Below are 20,657 nucleotides of genomic sequence, written 5' to 3' on the forward strand. Positions count from 1 at the left end.
TGGAATAAAGGAAAAATTAGAATACAGTTTTATGCTATCACATGGAGAAATTTGGTGGCTATATTCTGCTAAAGATTCTAGTGAGATCCATCTTTGCCACTCTACTTAAAATATGAGAATCTTTGAGATATAAGAAAATAGCCCAGCCCCCACCATGCCTTTTTCTTGGTTGTGATATAAATTACATTCTTCATTGTGAGGCATTTCCTTATTTTCAAATGAGCACTGCTGTAGGGGAGTTATATGTACAATTAAAAAATCATAGACGCAGCATTGTACCAGAAAATGATATAAGATGGAATTTTAAGTTTTACATACACACAAACACAGTTTATGTCCAAGATAATACATACTGAAATGCTATTAAATCTCAATTAAAGGGTTGTAACGTCTTTTCCTTTCTCAGATTCTGAGGGATAAACAGTCATTTGGCTCTTGATGTGTCCTAGAAAGCAGCGCCTGAGTGCCGGGCTGCACAGCGGGCAGAGAACAGTCCACTACAGAAGAGTTTTGTTGGGTAAACCGTGGCTTCACATGAGCATTTTTGAAAAAAGTTACTTTCATCAGAGTGAGTTCAGAGCATTCGCTAAGCATGCTAGATCGGAAAACATCTAAAAACAGGATTCCAAGTTTATTCTCTTCCTCCCCCATTTGGTCTACATTTGGAGTCACTGATGATTAAAAAAGAAGCCGAGAGAGCAAACTCTTTTAGCTGCTTCGCCATCTCACACACGTTTCTTACGTTTTTTCACACTAAGATTAAGTTGACTGAATGTGGGGATCTTGGCTTGACGTCCAATACCTACATCTGAGAGTAGAGGCTGAATGTCCTGAATAACTTGGCTTTTATCATACTGGCAAGATAACAGCAGATTTAAGTTGTAATAGTTCCTATACGTAATAGAAAAGCCACACTCTAATTCTTATTTTCTTGACTGCCCATATTTAATTCACTGCCTTCTCGGTCTTTTCTAATTCCCCTTTCCAGAAGTTATGGGTTAAATTACGGCCCCAGAAATTTCCTGTTGCCGTCCTGACCCTCAGCACCTGGGAACAGGACCAGGTTGGAGACAGTCTTTACAGAGGCGACTAAGATGAAACGAAGCCATCAGTGTGCACCCTAACCCAGTGAGGCTGGTGTCTTGTGGGAAGAGGACATTTGGACAGAGCCATGTACAGAGGGAGAAGGAAGTGAAGACACAGGGAGGAGACAGCTGCCTACACGCCGAGGACAGAGCCTGGGAGGGCTCCCTCCCTGGTGGCTCTCAGAAGGAACCGACCCTGCCTGCACCTTGATCTTGGATTTCCAGCCTCCCAAAATGCGCAGTAACACATTTCTGTTGTTCCTTATTATGACGGCTCCAACGAACTAACGCACCAAGGGATGTTTCTGTGATTTTGCTTATGAATGCGTGTGTTCCCGATCCCTCAGAATTTGTCTACCCTATCACATGCACTCAGAATCAGTGTCGCTCTAAAAGAACCTCGAATAATAGCTTCTGTATTCCAGGAACAACCAACAACCTCAACTGATAGATCTACAGATCTATCTATCTATCTATCTATCTATCTATCTATCTATCCATCCACACACAGACACATAGACACTTTCATATACATGTTTATATGTACATATATACAAAAATGCATACATTCCTGGTAGGGTTGCCAGATAAAACTCTAAAATACAGGATACCTGGTTATCCTATATAATAAAAGGCCAGCGACCATAACGGTGTAACGACCAGAACAACTGATTGACCAGTTGCTATGAGGTGTAACGACCACCTCTCAGTCCCCCGTCCCCCCCCCCCCCCCCGCCCGCAGGCTCTGATAGCTGGATGGCAAACAGGGAATGGTGGGGAACCAGGGTGAGTGTCAGCAGCGGGGCGGGGCTGGGGACTGGCGAGTGGGTGGAAGATGGCCCTGATCGCAGGCTAGGCCTAGGGACCCTACCCGTGCTCTGGGCCTCTAGTAGATGAATAAAGAGCAAACCCATTTTTGGTATAAGTATTATCCAAATATTCATGGAACATTCTTATACTATATTTTTTTTTTCATCCAAAATTCAAATTTAACCGAGGCTCTGGCATTTTTATTTTCTAAATCTTAAAAATATATTTAGTGGTTAGGTGTTTTCTTAATTGGTTGATTCTTTGTGGTTTTATTTATTGATACTTATGACCTGTACCAAATCGAGGTAATTCATTTTCCCATCATCTTTCTGTAACTTCTGAGTCTCAATCCCAGCCCAATACCTTTGCTATTTGTAATATCATGGTCAGCCATAACCTCTACACTTAGAGAACCAGGAAATGCTTAACTATTTCTGTGTAATTTTTCAAAACTCCACTTTAAAAGGTGAACATTTAAACAAACTAAAACATTTAAACGAAATTAACAATGTAGTTTCAAAGTGGAAAAAACATTTCTCCATAAGCTTTCCCAATACAATACAAATGTGAGCAGGATGCCTGAGTAGAACACTTCAGCTCAAATGATACATGGAAATATATGAGAGAGTGAAACTTGTATATTAGTGCAATCGTAGATCTTAAAATATAGTATCTTTTGGATTTTAAAACAGGAATTAAAGAAAAAAAAAAGCAATCCTTTATGGAAAGACTTCACATCTTATTTTATTAAAAGATTGAAAAACTATCAGATACCACTTCATATCCACTATAATAATAATAATTAAAAAATTGAAAATACTAAGTGTTGAGATGATGTGAGACAGCAATAACTCTTATTCATTCCTAGTAGAACTTTACGGTCCAACGACTTCGGAAAACTGCTTGTTTCTTATACAGAAAAACATACAGCTACTTTGTGACACAGCAATTTCACTGATATTTAATTAAGAAAAATTAAAACATACGTTCACACTATCAATGCTCACTGTCCCTTTATTCATAATAGCCTAGCACTAGAAAAAGTTCAACTGATCAGGAAAAGTAACTAACAAATTGTGTATGTTTATAAAATACTACTTATCAATAATAAAGAATAAAACTACTTATTATCAGTACTGTGGGAAAATCTAAAGTTGGGTGAATGAAATAACTCAGAATTAAAACAGTGCAATTCATTGACTTCCATTCATAGAAAATTCTAGAATACTTAATGTAGTACAATAAATATCAGAAAGTGGCTACCTGAGGCAGGCTGGAGGGGAGGTGGGCATTGATTCTTAGCAATGGATCAGGAGTGTTGGAAACTGGGATTTTTGGGAGGATAGTCACAGGGGCGTAGGCACTTCTTACAACTTACCAGGCGTCACACTTAAAAGCCTGTGTATTTTACAGAATGTGAAACAAGATAAATCAAAACAAGATAAATCAAAACAATATAAATCAAAACAAAATATTTAAAGTTTTCCAAGTTTTTTACTTTATTTACCCACATTTCCAATTAGCCAGGTTTGATTTAAAAGGCTCTTATAAACAGCTTGAAGAACCCAATTACAAAGCACACAGATGGGTCCCTTCTCTGCTGGTCTTTTCTCTGCTCAAATCCACGGGATCGTAGGCGAAGGCTGTAATTCACGCTTTGGGAGACGTGCTCTCCATTTAACACACTATCTAACCTGCCACACCCGAGCGGAGGGTGTGGAAGCTCCGGAACACCGTTCGCTGGGCAGTTCGCCTCCTGAATGGAAGGAACCTGCCTGGTTTCCAGGCGCCCCCGTCTGTGGCTCTTTCTGCTATTTGTTGTGCCAGGTCTACACAACTCAATACTGTAAGATAGGTCTTCCAGACCGCATTGTGCAAGCCCGGATGTGAGTGCAGCAAGAAGCATTTCAGCACTACATATTCATGAGTCTCTTCAGTTCTGTATAGATCTGCGTCGGTAAACGCTCTGACCTCTAAGAGTTCATAATCTAAAATAAATACTAAATATTCAGAAGCACTTATCAACGTAGGCATGAACATAAAATTGAAAACGATGTCAAAACACAGCTTAACGGAATCATTCCGGACTTAATTTCCTGGGCTTCCCTGGCCCAGAAAAATAGAAAACCGAAGCACTGCCTTTGCCTGTTTTTCACTCATTTTGGGAAACAAAACAGAAACAAACCTAACTTTTATAAGCTGTTCAGATCCCGTACATTGTTCTTGTGGGAGAGCCAAGTAACGTGCTTGTGACTTACTTTACGGCAGGCACAGTTCTGAAAAGCTTACACGGACTTATTCACTGAATTCTCACACCAACTCCTCACTGGAAGATTGTGTCTCTGTTCTGAAAGTATGGAACACGAGGGACAGAGAAGGAAATGAATGAAGATAATATTATCTTTTAGAGGACACGGAGGTGAATCTTAAAATATGTGTCAATTGCCTTAGCTCAGGCTCCTGTAACAAAATACCGGCCTGGGTGGCGTGAGCAGCACACACTCACTTCTCACTGTTCCCGAGGCTGAAAGTCTGAGCCCGGGGCCCGGTGATCGGGTGGTGGTGCGTGCACTGTTCGTGGGGGGCAGATGGCTGCCTTCTCTGTGTCCTCGCCGGGGGTAAGGGGAGGCAGGGAGCTCGGCCTGCCTCTGCTCACAAGGACACTAACCCATCATGCAACTCCACTCTCAGGATCTCATCTAGTTACCTCCAGAATGCACCGCTCCCAACACCAGCACCTTAGAGCTGCCACATAGGAATTTTAGGGACGCAAACATTCAGTCCATTCATCCGTGGGAGAGAAACGTCATTGTTGTATATGCATGTGTGACAGAGAAAACTTTTGACAAAAGCCATCACCGATCCCAAATTATTGCACTCCTACAGATTCCTAAATCCTGGAACCGTCTCCGGAAGCTTCCAGAGCTGCTTCTGAGAAGCCAGCTAATCCTGGGGGCCTCCCTCACACACCTCTGCAGGTGAGGACAGCAGCCACGACAAGGATGACGGGTGACAGGTGACACCCACTTCTATCCCGCTACCCTTCCAAGGAAATGGCCTTATTTGATCTTGTAGACTCAATGTTGGTGATAAAGATGTCTGTATTTGGGTGCTACCTGAGTACAGATGGGTCTGATTACTTTAAAACTACACTCTAAAAATCACTTCGTGCAAGAAGATATAATTACATTTAAAGACACATACCTAAACAAGTCTATAAGAGCCCTACTATTTTTAGTGGGATGCTGGGCGCTTTCTTATAGCTGGGCCTTTCTAAATCATGCTTCTCATGCCATATCTGTCAGAGTAAATATTTAAGTAATTGTTTAAAAATCATTTTGGAACACACATTTTAAGTAAACATACAAGTAATACCGATATAGAAGACTCAAAAGCGACACCAGTAAATAAAAATACCATTAGTCTTTAGGATGGCCTTGTCTGTCCATCTATTTTTAAGTTCCCAGAGCACAATACTGCACATGCAGCCCCCACAATTCTCAGCACAATGCCAAACTCACAAACTTTTTCATCGGACAATATTTTAATATGTTGCATTAGACGTATTTTGGCAGGTTAAGAGCCTTCTCTAACTCAAGTAAAACCCCTCTTAGAATTGTACCAAAGGTGAAAAACAGTTTTCTGATTCTTCCATAAAGAGAGCGAATGAAAATAATCTTAAGTTATAGAATAGCCAATAGCTCCTGCGAACTATGATGAGGATTTAAATAGAAACAAATTAGAACCACATGAATTGAAGTCCCATTGAAATATATATGTGGGCTAATGCTTTCAGGCTTTGCCAGTCCTGAAATGCCCAGAACAGAGTTCAAGAGCCTTTGGCAACATTCAAGCAGCGCAGAACTGCCAGTTGCTTGTGGAGAACTATTTGCAGCCTTCTATTCCCCATGTGAGGTCCTCATCCACAGTCACTGGACTAAGTCCAATAAACCTGCCCAGGTGTCACGAAAAAGCCCATGAAGTCTGTGTGTTTATCTGCTCTTTCGCTTCTAAAAACCTGTTATTTGGGATTGTGAATAAGATAAGTGACCAGAAGCTTCGAAAATAGAGTAACTGTAATGTAGTCCCTAAAGCTAGTGCTGTTTGCCAGGGTTTTATAACTGTTTTAGACAACCTGTCTTTCTAGAAGACTCGGTGACTATGACAAAATGTAGAGCGTCAAGCAGAATGTTAGCCGGCATTTCCTGCTCCGGAACCAGCAGCAGGTGGCCCTGCCATAAGGTGCACATATGGCGGAGACGGTCCCACCAGGGACGCTGCGAGCAGAAACGCAGCCGGTGAGCCCTGGGGGATGGAGTCCCCGGCGCTGGGACCAGACTGTGCGCCTCCTCAGACGCAGCAGATGCCAGGGCTCGCGAGCCGCCACGTCTTCACATGCAAGAGATTTCTATCCCAGTCCGTTCTCCTTTCCGGTAAAGAAATCGCTCCGACGACATTTTTATCAGATTGTTTCAAATTAACTAAGAGGAATGTCTTTTGTTCTCATATGTTAAACTCAATTACATTTCTTTGCACAAGATGAACACTTCTAAGTCCTTTATGGTGCACAGAGGTCACTGATTAGTCGCATAATGTAATAAATTTTCCATGCAACTGCTCTGACGTGGATACCCATGTTCATTTGTTTTAAGAGAAGTGAATATATATACATCTACACACACGTCTGTGTATGTGATCTAGAAGAAAGCAAAATATTCTATTTCCCACTGCTTACTCTTCAGTGGGTCATCTTTCTCCGCTCGCATGTGTTGGCCACCCGTATGCATGGCAGCAGCATCCTCCTCACTTCAAAGGCAGTGGCCATGCAGCCGTATGTGCCTTTAAATCAACCGTCTTGATATAATTACTTGTTTTTTTTTCAGTTTGGACAATAAATTATATGGTCAGATAAATGCAAATAAGCATGATTTCATTTATTTGACTACTGTGGTCACCTAGGTTATATATTTACTTTTATATTTTAATTATAAGTAGCTATCAAAATGCTCATTATACATAGAGCTGTCCCTTGTTTAAATGTTTTAAAGTAGCCATTTTAGACACTTCAAACTAATTTTTCTAGAAGTGTGTCAGTGCATGTTAGCAGAGAAAAGGGGTGATGCAATTTCTTAGCAAATATTATAATCGAACTGCATTATGCTGGAATAATTATATTACATTTTAAACCTACTTATAATGAAGGACAGAAAATTGTTTTTTAAGAAAAAAAAATTAAGATGAACAAAAAAATCCCTAATAGAAGCTTAAGAAGAGCTATCAAGTGGGGCATCCAATTCTCCCTAGTACACTTGTCAAACATACTTGTCATTCCTGGTAATATGTGGAGATCATATGCTGATCATTAACTCTTTCAAACCACTGAGGCTGATAGTCAAGTATGTGTCTTCTGCAGTTCTCCCTCAAAACCCGGGCAATCTCCAGAGAATTTACGAGACCTCAACTCTGGGTGATGAACGGTGTAAACTTAATTGGTCTGAAGGCAAGGATTAGAGAAGACGATTTTCTTGAGGATCTTTCTGGTGTGTTACCATCTCAGACACCTAAGGCAAAACTAGTAAGTTATCTGCTTGCGCTCGAAGCTGCCCCAACTATTGCTGACAAATGCCCATGTGCTGGCTTCCTCCTTTCAGCATTCTTTTCTCCTTTGCTTTTGGAGATTCAATCACCTGCTTCGTTTCATTGTCCATTCTTTGTGTGGCTTCTTCCAACTCTGAATATTTGAAAAGAAAGGATTGACTAAATATAATGAGTCTCTTCAGAAGCTGAGAAAGGGCCTAACAATTCTCATACCATAATCTCCACCGTGAAGTAAAAATCACCTCCTGAAAAGTACAAAAGCTGCAGGAAATCTGATGGCTCTCTTTTCTCATAGTAAGAGAGAATGGTGACCTGACATTAAAGTTTTTCAGTTTCTATTGTATTCATTCATTTTATTCCAAGAAGAACCACTTATATCACAGGTCTGCAAACTACAGCTTTTGGTCAAATTCAGCCTACTCGTTTTTGGTAAAAAATGTTTTACTGTGACATAGCTCCGCCCATTCATTTACATATTGTCTTGGCTTCTCTCTGAGAAATGAGTAGTTGCCAAGTGACCTCATGATCTGCAAAACCAAAAAATGTACTACCTGGCCTTTTACAGAAAAGGTTTTCCAACCCAAGAAGTATATCATGCCTTGTTTTAAGAAGACATTGTTGTGCCTTAAGGTAATATTTTCATCTAGTCACAAAATTTAAGGATTTTTCCCTTAATATTACTCATAATTTAATGTAATAATATTTCTTTCTAGTTTTCATAATTAATTCCACTTAGTAAAATGTATCATATAGAGGATTTTTCTTTGAAGCAACTAATTTTGTTTTTTAAATTAGTTCATGCTGTTAAAGTTAGAAGGATAGTTAAATTTTTTATCATATGCTTTTCTTGGCTTTCTCCTTTCATTCATTATTTAATTTTCATATCGGTTCAGTAATAAGTAATGTGGTCAGTAGTGATTGAAATGATTATCAGAATGTGACATTTGCATTAATTTATCATTAATGAATAAACCAAGGGACTCAAACATGTCTTCAATTTATAAAAATATATTCAGGTTATAGAACAATATAGCTGTTTATTTTCAGCCTGTGCTACTACAAGGCATTCTGAGATATATTGTAAATATTAATTATCAATGGACGAGTTTTGATATTACTTTGAAGTTAGTTTGTTCTCATTTTTGTATAGTTTAGGACTGTACATTCATGTGTGTTTAAAAAGGATTATAACATTACACTTCTTTAAATATAAATTAATACAAGACTAGAAATCTGGTGATAAGTCTTTGTCAATGTCATTGGATCCATCTAAGAAAGACAATTTGCCTTATTTTCTTAAATGGCTTTCAAGTCTGGGATGTCATCTCAAGTAGAATGTCATCAAAGTTAAATTTATAGATTCCTGAAATGATAGAACTGGAGAATACTCCTTGGAAAGTATTCAGATCAGGCGCTTTATTTTATGAATTTGGTGATAGATTTCCCTTCATTTGCATTGAAGTTCTAAAGAAACTAACTTGTCTTTGGTTAGCAAATTAATTTCTAGCCCGGCTCAACGAACAGGCAGTTCTCACACCTCCCACTGTAGAATCATTTTCACTAAATAGCAGTGTCTCACACTGATGTCTTCTTCCTTATTATCTGCGGTATATAAACTGGAGTCTTAAATGTGACTTGTGTCTTGTCCCTATTTGTTGATACATTGAGGGTGCATATGCTCTTGCCTCCAATAAATGATTACTGGAAATATAAACTTTTGCTGCTATTTTGTTGTGCTTATATTATACCCTAATCTATCTAGATGTGGGCTTTTCCATCTATTCTTCTTGACACGGCATTATATCAATATTAGACACTCATCCTTTATTCTTTAAAGTGTTGTCATTATTTCTTCAAATATTCTATCTGATTTTTTCTTATTTCTCTCTGTCTGACATTATTATGACATTGTTATTTCTACTCCTATCCCCCACACTTGTAACAATTTGTTTATATTTCCTATCTTGACTTTCCTAATGGCCTCTATAATTGATCTTCCAGTTCTAAAATTCATTATTTGCCTTTGTCTTGTTTCCATTTAACTCATATGTGTGTTCTTTATTTCAACCATTATTATATTTTCTTTTTTGCTACCAGTTTATCTTCTCTATCATATTTCTAGATAGATAGATAGATATATGCACATAGATATATGGGTAATGGGCACACAATGCAATATACAGATGATAGATCATAAAATTGTGTATTTGAAACCTGTATAACTTTATTAACCAATGTCACCCCAATAAATTTAATAAAAATTTATATATATATGTACTTTTTTAATGACTACTCTTTTCTCAGTTTGTTAATAGCTCTATGGATATAAATGTCTAAAAATTCTTGACTTACCAGCTATATTAATTCAGGCTTATCCAGCATAGTGTATTTAATGATTTACGGTTTCTCTTTTATTTTGGTTGTGCTATTTATGTCTGGCTATTTTTGTCCGTGAGATTATTTCAGGAATCTTGACTAGTATCATAAAGGGTAGCCGGGCCCAGATCTGGATATAACTTGTGAATTTTCTCATGGGTTTGGAGGTGGAAGATGCCCCTGGAAAGAGACCCCGGAACATCATAGGCCGGGATTGACCAACTCCAGTTGTTCTCTCCTCCTTAAGGGACTGTCCTCCAGGAAACTGAGATCTCCCTGCCTGACACTCCCTGTGCTGAAAACCTTTGCTCACTGACGATGGTTGTCCAGCTGTAGTCTGCAATAGGGTCAAAGGAAACAGCCGTCAGCAGCCAGCTGGTCTTCACGGCCTGCTTCCCACCTACTGAAGGCTGTGAGTGGGCCCGGCTACTGTTCTGCTCTGAAGTCATGAGCTGGCGGGAGCGGGCCACACAGGACCCAGCAGAGAAAAGGGCAGAGAAATGGGCTCTCCAGGTCCCTGCCTTGTATTCTGCCTCTGCCTCTGCCTCGGGTCCCCCTGCTCTTCCTCTGGGCCGGGCAAGCACTCCACCTGTCCACTGCCTCAAGAGGTTCTTCAAATCAACACACTTCCTGTGACTTCTGTAAGGTTTCTAGGTTGGACTGGGAGAGAGTCACCAGCCTGTGACACAATCTTATTAGTAACAGAAGACGCAGGTACACACATCTGAAATGGGCATCGTGGAATTGTTGTAAAATAGGGTAAGAAAGCCGGAAGCAATTTAAATGTCTAAATGTAGGGTTGTGGTTATATTAAATTAGCGTCATTTACTGGAGTAAGTTAAAGATTTAGATATCTAAGTGTTACTATAGGCAACTTTCAAGAAACAATATCAAGGAAAGAGAAGCAAGGTGCAGAACGTTAGAATAAATGTGGGAAATAAAGCATTAAATCTGGAAAGTCAAAGAATGCAGTCCAACCACATCAGACACGCACACAACACACACCCGAACACGAACTGTGGCCTTGACAATCGAAGATTGTACCTTTCACTCAAAGATGAGACCTTTTCTTTCCCAGAGCTCTCATCTATCCCTAAAGAGTGACTTTGGGAAAACCAGTTTGGGTCAAATACACGCCTGTGGACTCATGGTTTTATCTAAGGCAGTGGTTCTCAACCTTCCGAATGCCGCGACCCTTTAATGCAGTTCCTCATGTTGTGGTGACCCCTCACCATAAAATTATTTTCATGGCTACTTCATAACTGGAATTTTGCTACTGTTATGAATCGTCATGTAAATATCTGATATGCAGGATATATTTTCATTGTTACAAATTGAACATCATGAAAGCATAGTGATGAATCACAACAACAATATGTAATTATATATGTGTTTTCTGATGGTCTTAGGCGACCCCTGTGAAAGGGTCGTTCGGCCCCCAAAGGGGTCGCGACCCACAGGTTGAGAACCACTGATCTAAAGGAATAAGGGCTCTCTGGCCATCCAGAATGATGTGCTGATGTGTGTACTCAGACTCTGGGAATGCAGAACCATGTTTAACAAAAAACATGGAGAAGCCAAAACCGGTTTGGCTCAGTGGATAGAGCATCAGCCTGCGGACTGAGAGGTCCCGGGTTCGATTCCGGTCAAGGGCATGTACCTGGGTTGCGGGCACATCCCTGGTGGGGGATGTGCGGGAGGCAGCTGATCGATGTTTCTCTCTCATCGATGTTTCTAATTCTCTCTATCTCTCTCCCTTCCTCTCTGTGAAAAATCAATAAAATATATTTAAAAAAAAAAAAAAAACATGGAGAAGTCAGTGCTCAAATGAAAGGGATATGAGAGAGAACAACAAAACCTATGGGCAATCTCTCTCTCTCTCTCTCTCTCTCTCTCTCTCTCTCTCTCTTTCTCTCTCTCTTTCTCTGTGGCTCTGAATCGCATTCAGGGTTTTGATTGGTTGTATTTCTACATTAAAAAAATCATTATGTGTTTATTAGATTTATTTACTTTTAAAATATTTCAACTATTATAAAGTTGGTGGGTTCTTGCTACCTAAACACTCAGGTCTTTCAGGGACATTTTCTATTATCTCCTTGCAAATGCCATAGCAACTGCTATGAAAACGGATCTTAATGCCACTGTCCCACTGCCCTTTATTTTATTTTTTTAAAAATCTATTTTATTGATCTTCCACAGAGAGGAAGGGAGAGGGATAGAGAGTTAGAAACATCAATGAGAAACATTGATCAGCTGCCTCCTGCACACCTCCTACTGGGAATGTGCCCGCAACCAAGGTACATGCCCTTGACCGGAACTGAACCTGGGACCCTTCAGTCCACAGGCCGATGTTCTATCCACTGAGCCAAACTGGTTAGTGTCCACTGCCCTTTAACTCCATACGAATTAATCACTTATATCTCTAATTTCCTGCTCGAAATCTTTTCATGTGGTTTTATTTTTTCTGAGAAAATTCATTTATTGGGAAGCTCTGTCTGCTCCCACTGTAAGGGTACAGCCCATAAGCTCTGTGGAGTGTCACCACTAGTCAGATGCCATTTGCATTGCATCTTCCAGTAATTCCTTAATATTTAGGCTTGCTTTTGTCTTTCCAGAAATATTTGGTCTTCTCATTTTTTTTATATTTGTCCTTTCATCTTAAAAGGGTTTGAAAGAGGAAGGGACTAATTGTGCTCACTGGCCATTGTAAGGCAATACATTCTCTAGTTCATCTTTGAGATGCAATAGGAAAGTTTTTCCAAACGACTGTCTAATAATAAATATTATATTCTTTAGGAACTTTCTGCAATCCAAGTGAAGATGCACTTTTAATTTCTGGGTGCTTTTGGTCTATTGTACTTAATATTGACTTGCAACTACATAAATCAATAAAATGTTTTAGCTTCTCATTTCTTCTTCATGCACGGAGGGTCGTTCTCACCAGTGGAATCACAATCAATGAGTACAAACAGATATTATTTCATCACTAATGATGCCCATTATGTTTTCAAAGCACAGCTCAACAACCATCTATTTCTCCATTCATATCTATACAAAAGAGTAATTATAAAAAGCCCAGCTTCAATGACCTAGAATAAAAACTATAGATTTAATATGATGGTAATGTATACAGAGCATCTTGTAAAACCACTAGGCAAAAACAAATCAAGTGTCTCTTTGAATCCGTCTTCCAACAGATCAATTTACATGTTGGTTGATATATTTTAAATAATAACATGTAAAAGCCTTTTTGGAATACACAGGGTGACCCCCCCAAAAAATATATATATACATACTTTAACAGCTGATAACTGAATTTTGAAAATGAAATGTGTTTTAATAAACACTGCCTTTATAATTTTTAAAGTGTGTGTATACATTTTTGGGGGACAGTCAATATTTAGGAGACAAAGTTATAGAAAAATGGAATGAAAATCTACAAAAGAAAATCTTGTATTTAATTGAAAAACAAAACTTTACACCTTTGTTGAACTCTGTTGACTGTCTTTCAATATTTCAGCAAAAGAGTTATATTTGAGAAGTTGACTTTTTGTGTGTTATATTTCCTGTGTTCTGGGGACTATATTATAAAACTGAACAGAAAACAGAGGATTGTATTTTCTGCAGGAACGTGTGTATTTTCAGGTTGTATTCTAGATCAAAATCATAAAACTAAACCTTAACAGAGAATAATTAATAGCAAATTGCCATCAATCTGGATGTTAATATAACAAAAATGTTAGGATACATGTAATAGCATTGAAGAATCTCAAAAACATTTTGATAAGTGAATGGAGCCAGACACAAAAGACAACACACTGTATCATGTCATGTATATGAGATTCTAGAAATGGGATTACTATAAAGTGGAATTTGGGGAGATGAAAATGCTTTAAGACTAGTGGTGATTCCATGACTTTACACATTTATCAAAGCTCATTAAATTGCACACTTAAAATTTAATTTATAGTATATACATTGTACCTCCACCTAAATAAAAAGAATAATAATCTCCATTGATGACTTACAGTCATTATTACAATAAAGATCAATACCATTAATATATCCTATATGGATTTGCAGTATTCATTTCATGGCATCCTTGAAATTCATGTTATTCAATGTTCCCTTTGCTTTTTGTTCTTTCTAAATGTCCATGCTCCAGCCTCCCTACCCCTGCCCCCGTTATTGGTAGAAATATGCTATTACCTCCGATTGCACAACCCTTCCCCGACTTTTATCTGTAGCACCCATCAATTAGTGTACTCTCTTTAAGAAGAGAACAAACGTCATTTCCACAGCGATCCTCCCTGAGGACGTACATTAGAGTAGTCGCCTCAGAAAAGGCCCTCCAAACCCCCTCTTTTACCCCGGGAAGGCTTTTCACAGTTCCTGGTGTTAGTTACATAAACATTCCTTTCTCTTGATAGTGCTGTACACCTTCCTGCCTCCTAACACTTACAATGGTAAGAGAAGAGGGTTTGTGAGGCAAGGCAAGCTAATCAAAACATACACATTTCTTCAATGCAAAACCACCCAAGAGATATGCCAACTGGAGGTTCATCTTGGCTCCGAAAGTTCACCTGAGGTGAAATTACAGAGGAATCCTAGCCCTTCTCTCCTACCTCCTACCCCAAGGCCCTACCTGTCGGTGGGAGTGATAAATAAGTGACAATTCACATAAGAAGCTGAGCTTGCAAGAAAGGATGGAGGTTGAGAGAGAGGGGGTAGGAAAGAAAAGGAATAGAGAAGGGCCACAGAGGAGAATTTTTCTTCTGACAACAATGTGTTGGTAACATGGGGGCGTCCACAGAGTCAAGAACCAAGTCCTGCCCACGAAGGAGCGGGAGGCATGGAGCACAGGCAAAAAGAGTAAAATGTGTGAATTCCTACTCACTGCTGACTGGTTATGTCTGGAATGGAGAGAAGACTATCCAAGGGAAAGAATTTGGACATTACACAGTATTTTCGGCTTCTATTTGCCAAGCAACACTAATGTCATGATATCCATTATTCCTTCCTTTAATAATATAGGAGATAGGGCAAAGTTTGAGTTATTAAATAATTGTTTCATAAAATGGGTACATTGTGACTCATCTCCCTGAGATAAGAACTCAATCTTTCTCCTTTGCTGTGGTGTCCCTTACGTCAGCATCTTGACCTGCATGCGGTAGACACTATTCAATGAATATCACTGAATTAGATGATATTTTGAAGCTCGTTTTTAACACTGCTCACACTTTGATTGTCTGCTCTATATCTCGGTTAGACCATGAATGCCCAGACTTGTCTCACTGCCGGATGTGTAGAATCAAAGCAAATTTTAACCCAATATGATTCAATTTTGGTTATGATTGGACTACTCAAAGCTTGTCAGCATGAATTCTTATTTAAATATTCAGGAAATAAATTACTCAAATTAAACAAATTAAGTAAATAAATAGTAAGCTGGAAAAATCAAGTACAAAGTATAACCTGAAAAGAGGAAGATGAATTACTGCTTTGTTTTTTTAACCATACAGTCCATATGATAGCTCATGGCTAATTAAGACGGGTTTTTTAAAACTAATATGTAAGATATATTTTCCCTGATGATATTTTATAGAAATTAGAAAATAAAACATTGGAACTTTTATAAAGCTGGGATTGAAGAGACAGAGAATGACATTGAAAATTTATTTGTATAGATAAAAAATTGTGGAAGTAGTCAGCTTTATAAGATTCTACCTAACACTCTTGCTCTCTCCCAGAAGACCGCTAAAATGACAGCATATATTTTAAAGAGGCAAAACTAAATAAAAAGTTAACAAAGCAAACATATAAATAAACAAAAACAAAGCAGACAGGATAAGGCCAGGATCCCAGCAGAGGGCAAAAGGCGCGCATATTATCAGACTGAAGAAAACAGAATCTTAAATCGGCGGTGGGATGTGATGTAAGAGTATTTCAGTTTTGTAAGAAACAGCCACACTCATTTCCTAAGTGGCTGCATGGTTCTGCACTCTCACCAGCAGTGAATGCGGGTTCCTGCCGCTCCACATCCTCGTCCTCACCAGCACGTGGTGTCCGTGTTCTGGATTTGGGCTGCTCCAATAGGTCCATCGCTTAAATTTGCGTCTCCCTATTGACATACAATGGTGCAATATTGACTCCAGAGAGGAAGGGAGAGGGAGAGAGAGAGAAACATCAATGATGAGAGAGAATCATTGATCAGCTGCCTCCTGCACGGCCCCTACTGGGGATCGAGCCTGCAACCCAGGCATGTGCCCTTGACTGGAATTGAACCTGGGACTCTCAGTCTGCAGGCCAATGCTCTATCCACTGAGCCACACCACCTAGGGCTTTTGCCCGTTTTTTTGTTGTTGTCGTTGTTTTTAAAATCAAGTCATTTATTTTCTTATTGTTAAATTTAAACATTTTTTGTATTTTTAGAACACTTTTATCTGATATGTATTTTGTAAATATTTTCCCCCAGTCTGTGATATATTTTTCTTCTCTTGAAAGTGTCTTTTTCAGATAAGTTTTTAATTTAAATAAAGTTGAGAGAGAGAGAGAGAGAGAGAGAGAGAGAGAGAGAGAGAGAGGTTTCAAAAGAGCGGTGGATGTGATTAGCACATGGATTGGACGAAATAAAACATTTAAGAAGCTGAGTAAGAATTTAAAAGGTATTGCCAAATAAAAACATCCATGCCAGAGAACAGTCTAAGAAAGATGTATGATAACCAAGGAGTTTCCCAATACCCAGTCCATAGGCAGCCGAGGAAGATGATAAAGAAAGGAAGGGCTTATCCGCGGTCTAGAAGGTGAGGGCCACAGAGAACGATGGCTTGAGGACGACCCCCGTTCTTGCAGTTTCTGCCCGAGAGATGCTCCAGTTCTTCAGGTAAGTCACTGCTCCGTTCCTCTCCCGCGTCCCACTTCTGAGGGGAGTGTTGGTGCTGCTGTTCCACAGCTGTATCCTGGCCGTGTGTGTGCTTGTGGGATCGCGCGCGGATACATTTTCTTTATTATTGTTGTTCACAGATTTCTGGCCGCAGGGGAGTCGGATCTGTAACTCACGGAGCTATCACAAGATTCTGGGCTTTGTGCTCAGCGTTGCGGCTGGAATTACAGAGCCTTGTCCCGTGGAGGAAAGGGAGTGAGCTTTATCAGCGGCCGCAGTGTGCCTCCTGCTAAGTGGCAATCCTTGCGCCTCCACCTGTCTCAGCCTTGCAGGCTGCGTGCCTAGGGGGAGGGTAGATGACATGTGCTTTTGTTCGCGCGTCTTCTGACCAAGATGAAGGGTACCCATAGAGCTGCATCCAAGGAACGATGCCTAAGGAATCACATCTGCATCCAGACCAGATGACGGTCCTGAAATCCTGGCTCTCAGGCCTCATCCCGATGCTGTAATACGATGAGCATCTGGGAGTACGGGCCTCCCTGAACACAGGGGCGAACTCAGTTGGCACATGCGGGGAATGTGAAGAATTTATAACCACAGAGCGAACTGGAGAGCTTGACGTCCTGGCTGAGAGTTCTCTGTCACTCCCCTCTTGAGCCCGGAGGGCCTTTGCCACTAACCTCCGGAGGAAGTGATGCTGTCTGGCCTGGGGGTTCCATCAGAAAGACCACGTCGCTATGACTTCGTCTTCCTCTTTGGGGACACTGATTCTGAGCAAATCCAGATGTTGTGTGAGAGGCTGAACGCATCGTCCTGGAAAGGCCACAGGAGCATTCTGGCTTTCAGCTCCCGCTGGGCGCCAGCCCACAGTCAGCGTCATCTCCCAGGGGGGGGTGGGTGGCGAAGGAGAGAGCCATCTCTGATGTCTTGCTCAGCTAAGCCTTCCCGCCCCAGCCATTACATGCAAGTGAACTGCATGAGAAACCCAAGTGGACAGTGTCCAACAGAGACCTTCCTGAATTTCTGACCCACAAAGTCATGGCAACGTTAAAAAATCACGGCTGGCCGAAACCAGTTTGGCTCAGTGGATAGAGCGTCGGCCTGTGGACTGAAAGGTCCCAGGTTCGATTCCGGTCAAGGGCATGTACCTGGGTTGCGGGCACATCCCCAGTGGGGGGTGTGCAGGAGGCAGCTGATCGATGTTTCTCTCTCATCGGTGTTTCTAACTCTCTATCTCTCTCCCTTCCTCTCTGTAAAAAAATCAATAAAATATATTTAAAAAAAAAAATCACGGCTGCTTTTAGCCATGAGTTTTTGGAACAGTTTGTTATAAAAGAGGAGTCACCAGAAAAGCTGCCTATTGTTTATCCTCAACAGAGAGGCCAGATGATCTTTTCTATAAATTCAGTGAGACGGTGATACAGCTGCCGGGAAGGCCCTGCCGGGAAGGGACGTCCCTTTTCATCAGAGCGCACAGCAAGCCCCGGCCTCAACAGCCTGTTCTCCACCTCCTCAGCCTCTCTCCCACCCGGGGTCACTCACCGCAGCGCTGCTGTCTCCGTACTGTTCACACCCCAGCCCGAGGACACTCCCACCTGAGGGCTTCCGACAGCTGCTCCCTCTGCTACGTCCCCATGCTCCCCTGGCTCGCACCCCCCATGCTCACCCGGCTCGCACCGCCTTCACATCCTTTGTGCCCTGAGCCTCACCCTCCCCATCCACAGGGCTCCTGATCCTCCGGCTGGACCTTTTCAATAATTCTACTGACTGGTCCTAGCACTGGCCACCTTCTCCCACCTGCACTTATGTGTCCTTCACTTTCAGTCTCTTCTTGCCAATAACACCAATGAAGGGAGAGGTATTTGTGTGTGTGTGTGTGTGTGTGTGTGTGTGTGTGTGTGTTTTCACCCTTGCATCCCAAATGGCTATAACAACGCATGCCTGGCACATACAAGGCCTAATGAATATTTGTGAAAGCATGAATGAGGGTTTAGGAATCACTTTTAATGAGAAAGCGTATTTGAAGGCCAGCATTTCTTCAGCTTAACCCCAGTTTATATTTTCTCTAAATTTTCCTTGACAATTTTAAAATGTGAGCTTTACTTAATAAATTCTTACCTTGCAAATTTGTCATAGCAAGAGCATACTGCTTTTTCAGTTACTATATAATTACTGTTATTTTATTTTATTTTTAAAAAAGAAAAAGCGAGCCCTAACCAGTTTGGCTCAGTGGATAGAGTGTCAGCCTGCAGACTCAAGGGTCCCAGGTTCGATTCCAGTCAAGGGCATGTACCTTAGTTGCGGGCACACCCCCAGTAAGGGATGTGCAGGAGGCAGCTGATCGATGTTTCTCTCTCATTGATGCTTCTAACTCTCTATCCCTCTCCCTTCCTCTCTGTAAAAAATCAATAAAATATATTTAAAAAAAAAGAAAAAGCGATACTTAAGACTCAAGACCAGAAATCATGGAAGGTTTTAACACCAACTGAAATGATGCTATTTTACCTTTGGACATTCTGCCATTCAAGCCTGTGTTCTCATGATCAGTGAGGGAAACTTAACTGTCCACATTCAAACTTTGGATCTTGTCAAGGGTATTGTTAATCTGCCATAAATAAGAAAATTCCAACTTCCTACTGATTTACTCTCCTCATCTCACTCATTAAGTTACGCCCATGATGTCATTTTAAGGGAAAATTCTTTTCAGTTATAGCAATGCTCCCTAAGGACTATCTTTGCAGAGGATCCTTATTTCATGTTTATTCAAAATAATCAGTGACTGATATATTTTTTTTTGTCATTCACCCAGTTATATTCTAACGACTGTACATGGAAATGTTTTTGATTGCATTTATTGGGGTGACATTGGTGACACAGGTTTCAAGGGTACGTCTCTCTGATACCTCATCTGCAGATTGGCCTGATGCCCACCCCCTAAGCTCAGTCTCCTTTCATCACCGTCTATGCGATTCCCCTTCACTATTCACCACCACCCCTCCCTCTACTAACCACCATACTGTTGTCTCTATCTATGAGCTTTTGTTTTTCTCGTTTATTCATTCGTTGCTTCCAGTTTTATATCCCACATATGACTATAATCCTATGGTTCTTAACTTTTGACCAAGAGTGAAAAGCCTTTGCACTCTATACAATTTATTTGCCGACCTTACTAAAAATGGGGAATTTAACTTTCACACATTTCAGAAATGTGTTCAATGTTAAACTTGTTTTGAAACATGGTGATGTGTGCATGATTATTACTTTGTAAGCGATGGGCGCTGGTAGTATAAGTTGAAGCTAATGCTTCACTCTATCAAATAGACACATCTGTCAATAGCTAAGAGCTTCCAAGGAGACGAGTCACTGAATGTGCAGGAGTTCAAAGGATATCCCTTCTTAGCTGAATGACATAGTAAAGAGTGTAGAAACATCTGCTCAAGCAGAACTGTCGTGCCATCTAGCTTTTTAATTGGAACGTAATGTTAATATTATTAATGTATCTGCAAAGACACGCAGAGGTCAAGGATGCAGGGAGGGAGAGAAATCGAGAAAGGAAGAGAATCTGTGTGTTAATTATATTTTCTGGGAGTGAATGATGATGTGACTGCATTTAGTAAACTATATTTATAGGCATACAATCTGATTTTAAAACAATTCCTTGAATATAAGTAATTCAAAAGACTGGTTGGAAAAGAGTATATCAAGGATAAGATAAAACAGACTTTGATTGGTAGTTTTGAAAAAGAAGTGTAAGTTAAAACATTGACTTGACATATTGAGGAAGAGACTCCATCAGCAGTGTGCATGTTAGCATCAAGTGATGTTTCCGAGATTATTTGTTTAATCGAATCCTCTAACATTATAACAGTAATATATGTAATTGAGAATGAGTCTATTACCAAAGC

Source organism: Myotis daubentonii, chromosome 4 (genome assembly GCF_963259705.1).
Source record: "Myotis daubentonii chromosome 4, mMyoDau2.1, whole genome shotgun sequence".
NCBI classification, from domain to species: domain Eukaryota; kingdom Metazoa; phylum Chordata; class Mammalia; order Chiroptera; family Vespertilionidae; genus Myotis; species Myotis daubentonii.